Here is an 11,351-nt window from a genome sequence, read left to right as displayed (position 1 = left end):
TAGGGTTCACAAATTCTTAATCATAAATGTAGGTTCATAAACTTGCAATTTACTACTTCTTGTTGATCTACAGCTTCTCTAGGTACCTTTTTATTATAAATTTTTTAGTTCTTGTTGTTTTTAAAATGTATGTCATTTATAGTGGTCATATAATATCAAACTCTATGAATATGTCAAATGTACTTGTTATTTGCCATGATCTTCATATTGAAGTTATTTGTTCATGAATTTAATGTAGAAAATGTTTGAGTTTAATGTAGAGAATGTATGAATGCAAACCCTAAATTTGAGTTTAATTTAGAGAATGTTTGAATGCAAAACCTAAATTTAATCAATGTTGTTTTGTAGTATATATTTATGAACTTGATGGTAATGTTGATTTTGTACGTATTATTGTGGAAATGGCTTCATTTCGTGTGACTGTTGTATGTTTTTGGAATGGTTCAATTCGATCAAGTAGTAGCAATGTTAAGTATGTTTGGGGAAGACGTAAACTGTTTGCATGCAACGCAAACATGGATTTGAATGAATTTAAACATCTTATATGCTCTAAGATTGGCATTGACACTACAAGAACTACTGTTAATGTAAGTTTTAAGTACAATATGAGTGGAGAATTGTTAGCTCTTCCGGTTGAGGATGAGGAGGCTATAGATGCAATGTAGGAGTACTCAAAGTTTACCTCTATTCCTTCTTTAGAGTTATATGTAGAAAAAGTACCCCTAGGAAATCAAGATGTCAATGTTGTTGAAACAAATGCATTCCTGAATGTAACTTCTTATGCTCCTTCTTATACGCCCTTCCCTACCCAAGAAACCCAAAATCCCATTATGCCATCTTTCTCTTCTCCTTCTAATGAACCCAATCAACTTCAAATTCAAGTCTCAAATGATGTTACTTTTAACTTAGAAGATACAAATGAGCCTTGGGGTGATGTTAATAGTGAGAGTGATGAATTCGTTGAAGCTCCTTCTGAGGACGATGTGGGTGTTGACGAGGAGGCTCTAGCTAATGACATGAGCTTAGGCAACATTCCAACAATCATTTCTCCCAAACCTTATGCACTAGTTCCCCCTCTAGATGAACACATTGAGGACAACTCTTGGAGGTCTTGGGCTTGTGATACAACCTAGACCGATGAAGGAGAGTTTCAAAAGGGTATGATGTTTGATAACAAGGATGCGTTGTTGGATGCTGTTAGATTGTATCATATTCGTAGGAACGTTGAGTACCGAACTGAGACTTCAAATCAAACCTTGCTCACCTTGAAGTGTAAGAGAAGGTGTACTTGGAGGCTTAGGGCTAGGAAGAGCTCCTATTCACCTTCATGGGAGATTGTTACATATAAAGGGAAGCATGGGGGTTGTGTATTAAGTACTGAAAATGTGTCAGCTAGACACATTCATTTGACATCTTCCGTGATTAACAATCTTATTAGAAATTGTGTTGTTGAAGACCCATCAATTATGGTCTCTGTGTTGCGACAAATGGTGAAAGACCAATTTGATGTTGAAGTGACCTATAAGCGGTCATGGTGTGCTAATCAGCAAGCCCTTCTCTCCATCTATGGGACATGGGAAGATTCTTATCCTCTTCTTCCAAGCTTCTTGAAAGCGATGCAAGATTCTAACCTCGGGACTGTAGTTGAGTGGTTCTTTAAGGAAGATTCTTATCGTATGAGCGTTTTTTGGACTCTTGATACACTACCCAGAGATATGTAAATACATATGAATCCATATTCATGCTGTTGATTGATAAGAGGTCATGTCCTCAAATACACCGGTGTTGAGGTGATACACGATCCAGATCACATTCGTGGATTAGGAAGACCTAAGTCAAGGAGGATCACCAATGAGATGGACCAAGGATCAAGGACACGTAACGCTTGTCGACGGTGTGGTAAGGAAGAGTCACAACACTAGAACTTGCACGTTAAGGTAAACAATATTTGTATTTGAGTATATAAACATAAAGACTATGAAACAAATAAATAACATAAGTAAACAATTTGAGTATTTCTTAAGTCTTTTTACGTATAATCATAACTAAAACTTAGTTATTGTTGAATTGCAGTAGAGATGGATCCAGCAGCTCCAGGCCCTCGAGACCCTAGTGTATTGATGATGCAGGCGGATCACAGGAGCAGTGTACTATGGGATGTCCAGGTTATTGAACTTAGTATTTTGAATGTACATGCCTTTATACTTTAACTTTATGCTAATATAATCTTTGCGTTTAGGTGTCCGACGTGGAGACTATATACACCAGGCATCCCGACTCTGCTCCGTGGGCTATTGACGCACGGATTATCCCCTACCTTCAGCGAGCGAGGTTGTACGACTTCCACCTCATCGCTTACGGGAGAGTCGATCGGGCGCTAGTCACGGCTTTAGTCGAGCGGTGGCGCCAAGAGACACATACCTTCCACCTACCTCTAGGTGAGGCTACTGTCACTTTACTTGACGTAGCTGTGCTTACACGGCTTCCCATCGAGGGACATGCCGTCTGCACCGTTGGACGCCAACTCGAAAGTTGGCAAGATAAAGTCCATAGATTATTAGGAGTTCGACATCCCGCAGAGGTAGCCAAAGGGAGTGCGTTGCGTGTAACATGGCATGCGCAGAACTTCTCGCACCTCCCTAAAGGTGCTGATGAGGCTACCGTTGAGAGATACGCTAGAGCATGTCTCTTATATTTGATTAGTGCTGTCTTGTTCTCTGACAAGACTGGCAACATGGTACAGCTTTTGTACTTGACGTTGCTTGATGCGCCATGGGAGGTCATCTCCGGTTATAGCTGGGGTTCCGCAGCCCTAGCTTATCTGTATAGAAGACTGTGTGAAGCTTCACGGAAGAACGTGAAGGAGATCGCTGGGCCCCTGATTATTCTCCAGGTATTACTAACTTTACATGTTAACGCTTTATTTCTTAATTTGTTTTTGTATTTCGTTTACTTACTTATATTTGTAATTCATAGCTTTGGGCGTGGGAGCACAATCTCATTGGGCAGCCGATGAGGAGTGTGGGACGTGGTGCATTTGCGCCACCAATTCTTCCACCTCCACATGTGTCGTATGGATCGCAGTGGTCCTTTGAAAGACGTACAAGGACCCACACAGGACCGGGCGTAGGTATCTACCGCGATCAACTCGATCTACTTCGAGTTGACCAGGTAAAAACTTCACCACAACTTGTCTTGTAACTATCATATTGCGTAATTTATTAATTACATTTTCACGTGTAGTTTCGATGGGACCCTTACCCCGCTGAGGCATACGCTGCATTGCCTCAGCACTCAGGGATCTTGTCAAGGGCGTGGAGAGCCTCTATACCTTTGATATGCTTCGACATAGTCGAAGTGCATCTCCCTGAGCGCGTACTGCGCCAATTTGGGATGGTACAGGGCATCCCGCCGCCTTGTGACACAGTGGCGGATCTCCATCACAGCTCACGCAAGGGTTGGGAGCCCAAGAACTGGTTGGAGATCAACTGGCGCCATATAGCTTGTTGGGATCACAGGCTAGAGCTGCTGGCCCAAGGTGCACCGATCGAGGCTGTAGGCGCACCTACTTCGGCGGATTACATGCAGTGGTTCCTCTCCATCACTCGTCGATGGATGACACCACGAGGTATCATGCGGCAGCCCAGTACGCTCCCGCAACACCGACAATGACACAGTTTTTAAGTATTCTTCAACGTTGATTATTATCTATAGAACTTACACGTTAAACATTTCATTAATACTTAAGTCTTACTGCAGGCACAGGGCATTGCATAAGTCATCAGCTCCTCCCAAGAGGAGCCCGTACGAGAGATGGCCCAAGGCATACTCCGAGGAACGCAGTTTCAACACTTCATTCCGGAAGTGACTGCGCCCCACACCACTATGTACGAGTACGGGTCATCTCCTCATCATGCCGACGTTCATCTTGACGAGGTTGACTTAACGTGCCCGGACTACGGTGCCGGGTCCTCACAGGGTGCCACATCATCACAGTATCAATCACCTCCCCTACCCGAGCGTCATGTGACGGCCTCTTACTATCGTAGGAGGCGCCGTAAACCGTCACAGTTAGACAGGGTACAGGAGGAGGATTAGCATTAGAATACTGTTTTTATATATTGAACATTAGTGACAATTTGTATATATTGAACATTTGTACATATTCAATATTTGTAAAATTTGGACTTTTGTGTATAATTTGTAATATATATGTAGATGTATTTTTATCTTATTATCACACGTTTATTATGAATGAAATTGTGTCAAGTACTCAGAGTTTTCGGCGATGAATCATTCCGCCAAGAATGCAGTATGAATTTAATCAAAAACAAACAGACAATCATATTCAAATAGAGAAAATGCACTCGAAAATTCAACACAATTTCATTCATGTTCAACGAATCCATATCAAATTACATACTTCAATCGTTAAGTTAAACCACCGCTGTTAACTAATATTGCTTCTTCAACTTTCTCATAATTCTTTCAGTCTCTTCTTTCCTATGTTCCATATCATCTATTTGTCTTTTGAGATTCAATACCTCATCTTTAAGCTCTTGTTTTTCTTTTTCAAGCGATTTGGTACCCTTCGGAGCAACCCACCTAAAGTACGTGCATCCGAATCCTTCATCCAAGTAGAAAGGACAAGCAACAAAGTCCCGGCCGGGATCGATGTCACTCCAATCTGTATTAATCTCAACTTCATAACCACAATCACAAAGCTCTTCAATAGAATGCTCCTGTGACATCTACGGAACACATATGATATAGTAACATAAGTAAACATTCGAAAATAATATTAACATTTATAAATTGAGAATAGTACTAACATAATACTTTATGTTACCTTCAAAATCGATTAACTAGAACAAGAATGATGGAGTTTGGATACAATGAAGTAGGGAGAAGATGGAGTTATTTATAGAAGATAATAACAACGGCTCTTTTCAACTTCATAACGGCTATTTTTCAATTTTACAACGGCTAGTTTAAATCATACAAAAAGTCAATAAAAGTCAAACCAGGTCAATAGTCAAGTTGCTGTAAGTAACAGCGACATATGAGTTGACCAGTCAACTACTTAAGTCGCTGTTACTAACAGCGACTTGAACCTTGACTATTTTTTTGACCATTTGCTTTAATTCGCTGTTAGTAAGAGCGAGTTTAGACCAAGCCTAGGTTTGGAGGCAAGGACGCTTATTTTGGGAATAAAGTTTGAACGAAGCTTGTTTTTTGAATAAAGTTGTTAAATAATCTTATTTTTTTCAAATTTTCTAATGGTATATAAATCAATTGTATGACTTATATTAATATTACACAATCGATTACCGATAGAGATATGCATAGGTCGTATTTGTATCGAGTCTAATTAAATTCAGATTCAAACTGATCTATTTTTTGGACTCAAATTAGTACCCATATTTATAGGGTTTAGAAAATTTAGATCCAAAACCCTTACCTTTAGGGTCTAATAGGCTTAGGATCTGAATCTAGATTTAGAACTATTTTTATATTTCTTTCAAAAAAATATAATAAAATATTTTATATAGTTTTTGTCCATTTGTATAAATTTTTGTTTAAATATTTTTAATTAATAATGATTTTTTAATAATTAATATTAATTGAGAGATCAAAATTACGAAGTTTTCTATCGTTCAAGTTCTTAAAATGAAATATTCACTAAGTCTTAACTAAACTGATATATTTTTAAATCAAACAAACATACACATAATAGATCAACATAAATAATCGTATGCAACCGCCGCATACATGCTGCTTACATTCAAGGCCGGCCCTAGGCAGGGGCGAGGTGGGCCTATGCCCAGGGTCCACTCACAAAAATAAATATACATGTTGTAGTTGTTAGGATTTGAACTTAAAACATGTAAGCAAATTGAACCATGCACTAACCACTAAGCTACACTCAATGTTTTGATTCTTAATATCAAGTGTATTTATTAATACTATACCTACTTTCACTATTGTATTTTATTAAGAAGCAAGGAATGCCTTTGTTATGTTTCATTAGTTTTCAAATTTTTTTTTATCTATTTTGTCTATTAAATTGTGTTTTATGTTTTCAAATTCTTTATTATTTTTAAGAATTTAGAGTTTATGGTAAAATTTTGTGATTTTTTAAGATTGAATTTTGTAGAGCGCTAAACTTAAATTAATATAATATTATTTTGTAAGTTTTTTTTTGGAAAATTGATATTAATAATCCATATTTCAACTCTTCCTAAAAATAAACTCAATTTTTGATTGTATTTAAATAATCCTACCTATTTTATGTATTTGCCCATCATAATCAATGTCGAGATGACGTGTTATTTCCGATTATTTAAAAAAAATTATTTAAAGAACCTAAAAATAAAGTAAAATAAAATGTTGGCAAATAAGTACTCATTTCGTTCGAATTTTCGAAATGCGTAAACTTATTAAATCTTATAATTATTTTTGTCTGTAAATTGTAATTTTCGAGAGAAATTTTTTAAAATTAAAGTTTTTAAAGCTACTTAATATATTCAATTTAACAAAAATCATTTAAATAGTTTTGCAAACTTTTCTTTTCCTGCATTATTATGTTGATTTTTTAAAGTTACTTTTGAAATAAGAAATCATTATTATGTTGATTTTTAAAGTTACTTTTGAAATAAGATATAAGGGGCTCAAAATTTGTCTCTCACCCAGGGCCTTCAAAACTGCAAGACCGGCCCTGCTTACATTTATTGTGCTTTTATCCAATCGTATATTCAATTATTTTTCTTGTTCACATGTATGTGGTCTATGTTACAAATAACTCAACTAGAGTAAAGCTTCAATTACTTAATTAATTCTGATTTACTTTATGTACACTTTAAGAAATCAAGATCTTTGTAAGATGTTATAGTATTATGCGTAAATCCATTTGTGTGTATAAATTTTTATTTTCCTAAGTTGTGTATTTTTGCTTATTTTAATATTGATCTTTATGATTTGAAGCTCTCAAATGGGCTAACAGACTTTAGGTTTGGATGAGGTATTTTATTACTTGAAATAGAGCCTTTAAGCCTTGAAGTATGAATTTTATGTGTTAAATTTTGCTATTAAACGTAAGACTTGGAGGAGGTATTTTAATTCATGAAATAGGGCTTTCATGCATTGGAGTAGGGATCTTTTGGAGAAGGTTTTTTAAGTGTTTTTGTGAGGGCACTCAAATTAAGTAATGAAGAAATATGATTAACCATTTGTAGTTATATTAAACAATATTGTATTATCTAAAAAACTTGAGTTTTAGAGAAGTAAGTTTAGGTTTTGAATTTAGGATTTTAATACTTGGAGTAGAATTTTTAGCATTCGAGAAGTAAACATCTATAAAGTAATGATACTTCCTCTGTTCTCTTTTGTTCTTCTCATATTTTCTATTTCGAAATTTTAAAATATTTCTTCTCATTTAGAATCATTCTATTTTAGTAACCAATAGAATTCAAGGAAATTGTTATACTTACACTCTACTCTATAGAAATTAATATACATTTTAATTCCCAAAGTATTTACTTTATATACACCTAATGAAATTTAATGACATTATTACACTTACACTTTAATCAATAAATCTTTAATTTTTATGTTATTTTACTCAACTCTCATAATATCTATTGTGTTATTATTTTTATCTTGATTTCTTCTTATATTCCAATTGGAAAGAAAAAAAAAAACGAAGGGAGTACATTTCGAATCATAATTCTAATACTTGAAATAGAGCTTTTATGCCTTTGAGAAGACCTTTTAAGTCCTGAAGTAGTCATATTAAACATACATAAAATTTTGTTAACATCTTTTTCTTTATACATAAAGTAATATGTTTGATTGAAAAAAAAACTATTAGAACTCAAAACTTTACATAAGAAACTATTTACAATAAAAATAGAATAATATGGGTATTGGAATAATCATTCTAAACATCTCTAAATGAATGTATATATGTTATGACATCGGAATTTTAATACTTAGACTAGGGCTTTTATGCATTTGAGAAGACTTTTTAAGTTCTAAAGTAGTCATATTAAACATTAATAAAGTCTTAGAAACAAATTCAGAAGTAGGCTGGGCTTTTATTATTAAGTTGCATACAAGCAACAACCCCACATGAGATTCATGATAGTTTTTATATGAATTTAAAAAAAAAACCTAAATGTAAAGGGTCTCTGGTCGGATTTGGGTCATACCTGGTTCTAAAAAGTGTGGACTCAAATACGAAATCAGATCCTAAGCTTATGGACCCAAATTTGACTCGAACTTTTAGGATCCAAAAATAGGTGGATTCAAACCCTTAAATTTGGGTCGGATTAGGTTTAGATCCTTAGGATCTAACGCCTATGCCTATCCCTAATATTTATCCACAATGCTTATTTTGAAATTTGAAAAAGAAATTGTTTAAAACACCGAATTCTTATTTGAGACTATCTTTCACAGAGACCGTCAAATATTGGTCGGTCCATTAACTAAAACAATTATGGGAAATTTTATATGACAACAATGGGGTTTGGAAAAACACGAGTGGTAGCACTTGTTTTTTTTATGATTTTTCCACATGCTAACAGTAAGGTTTTAAGTTTATTAAAACCATAGCAAGTACCTTTTAAATCTTGAATAATCCGTTAACTTATATTATTTTTCAAATTATTCCTTTTTTTTTTTCTTTTTGTAGTATAAATTCTTTTATAAAAATAAAAACCTTCCAAACAACATCACTCTAAACACCATTTAAAATTCACCCATCTGCCATCATCACTACCACCTTAACCCAACAAGTACCACCATCTTAAAGGCGTTAACAGTGGTGGTTAACCCACCAACTCTAGAAAATGGGTCGACCCATTTGGATTGAATCTTGAACAATAAGCCTGATTATGATTAATGCATGGTTTTCAATGGAAGTACGAGTGATATAATATTCAAGAAAAAATCAGAATCTAATTATACTACTTATACAAATAGCGATTGCCACGGTTCGTGTTGGGCCGATTTCGATTCCTAAAAATGGTAACCTGATTCGGACCATTGGGTTTTGGCTTCGGTTTTGGTTCCGGTTCTAGGCGGCTCCAAATGATTCATTACCGGTTCAAGAGACGGTTTCTAGCAGTTCAACTCTCGGTTTGTACGGGTCGAACAATCGGTTCAATTCTTCTTTTTGCTTTTAAATAAAAATATAAAGTTCATATAAAGTACAATGATAATATGGACATACCATTGTTGATTATTATCAAAATTTATTGTTTGTCAATCGTTATTAAAATATTTACTAAAAAGAGGAGAAAAAAAATTAAGTTATCAAAAATGATATATTAATATTAAAGATTATTAATAAAAAAGAGGGGAAAATGGATTTGAACTTTAAAAGTTTGCGGTTCCAGGGCCAATTTCTGTCAACATTTCCACAAGTTCGTCAGAAATTTCATTTGGAACATTAAAGGTTTGTGGTTCATACTAATTTGAAACATATGGCAGAAGGTTCTAGTTTCGGGACTGTTCTTCGACGGTTTGGGACCGATTTGGTTCCAAGTAAATTGCCCCACGGCCATCACTATTTATGAAGAACAGATTTGATGGCCTTGACAGGATTATTTTGATTTGATGATATGAAATGACAGAGTTCATATTTAATTTTCAGTAGGCTTCATATATCAACTAGGCATTTGATGATTAAGATTATGGTTCTGATTTAAAGAAAGGTGAAGGTTGATAGAAGATCGAATACTCTCTAGAGGGGGTGAATAGAGAGTATGCCCGTTTCAAAATTTTCTTTAGAAGGTAAGCTCAAGAGCTTGGGAGACATTTCAAAACAGTTTTCTATAACTATTTTAGGTCGAATAATAAATCTAAGAACTAAATGCGAAAATGAACTTAAACAAGAACAAAGGATTTTTTAACGAAGTTCAGCTATCAATAGCCTATTCCCTGCCTATGGGTTCTTCTCCAACCCTTAGGATATAACGCCTTTTATTGATGAACCTTAGATAACTAAGAAAATCTCTCTATTTTTTCTCACCAAGTTCTTCCCCTTGTAGAACGTTTTACAAGTTCCCTTAATAAAAGTTCTAATCCCAATCTCACAAAAGATAAATAAAATGAATACTTTTAAAACTATTCCAAACTTTAAGGCGTAGATGAAATTAAAGTTCTAACTCTCTTTTACTCTAAGACCTATTACAAATGACAGAGTTAGATGAATTAAGTTTACTACACTTTTTGATCTTAAGACTCAAAGTAAGTAGAAAGTTAAATTGTAAGTTGAGTTGTAATTCTCTTAATTCTTGAATGAAGCTCTTATATATATGTTACGCCTCTAACATAGCCGTTAGAACAATTAAAACTTCATTCCTTGATTTTCTCCAACTGGTTATACTGAACCAGTCTTCAAAAGTCTTAGATAGCAAGCAAAACTGACGCCCCACTTTGTGTTGTTCAACACGAACGCTTTTGTTGTTCTTTTTAGCTTTTCTAAATTTTTGTGATCCTGCCACGTTAATACTCATGCCAAGCATTGAATATTGATTAATTCAAACAAAACAACCGAAATATATAAGCCACATATTCTTCTCTATATTTTGGGTGAACTAAAAAGCAACTTCATATTTATAGGAAAACCTATAATTAGTATAATCTTGTTTACCAAGTAAATTACTTATTTATTTTATCAATTTACAAACCGTATAATTTAGCTATAAGACAAAAACGTGTAATTAAGCCATAAGTTTTACTTAGTCTAAAATACTTATCTTATAAAAACATTAAACTTAAGTCAGCATATTTCAAACTTACTTCAACACAAATTTGGTCTTAAATTATATATTAATTAAACACTTTATATCTAATATGATTTTGGTCCTATAAAACAACTAAAGATAATTACTTAATTTATTTGTTTAATTTAATATGTGTTTTGAATATCGTCACTCAAAGGGTTTGGTCTTCAAGAGGATTGATCAATTTCATATTAGATTACTACAATAATACTGATATTCTAGGGGAATGCTACCAACTATCTCTATAAAATCTTAAGAGTATAATGAAATGCTACCAACTATCTCTATAAGCTGCTTTACAAAAAGAGTTTTCCATCGATTATGGCTACTGCTCAACAGTATAAGATGGAAAGTACAAGCTAAACTCAACACTTCCTAATTAATTCTCTGAACAAACACTTGGGATTGCGTTTTGGCCTAAGTAAAGGTTACGGGTTCAAGATTGAATCCAAGTGGGTCGACCAATTTTCTAGGGTGGTGTGGGTTAACCACCACCACTAACGCCTTTTTGATGGTGGTGGTTGTTTGGTTAAGGTGGTAGTGATGGTGGTAGATGGATGA

The sequence above is a fragment of the Amaranthus tricolor genome, chromosome 15 (assembly GCF_026212465.1).
Source record: "Amaranthus tricolor cultivar Red isolate AtriRed21 chromosome 15, ASM2621246v1, whole genome shotgun sequence".
In the NCBI taxonomy this organism is placed as follows: domain Eukaryota; kingdom Viridiplantae; phylum Streptophyta; class Magnoliopsida; order Caryophyllales; family Amaranthaceae; genus Amaranthus; species Amaranthus tricolor.
This window is presented reverse-complemented; position numbering follows the sequence as displayed.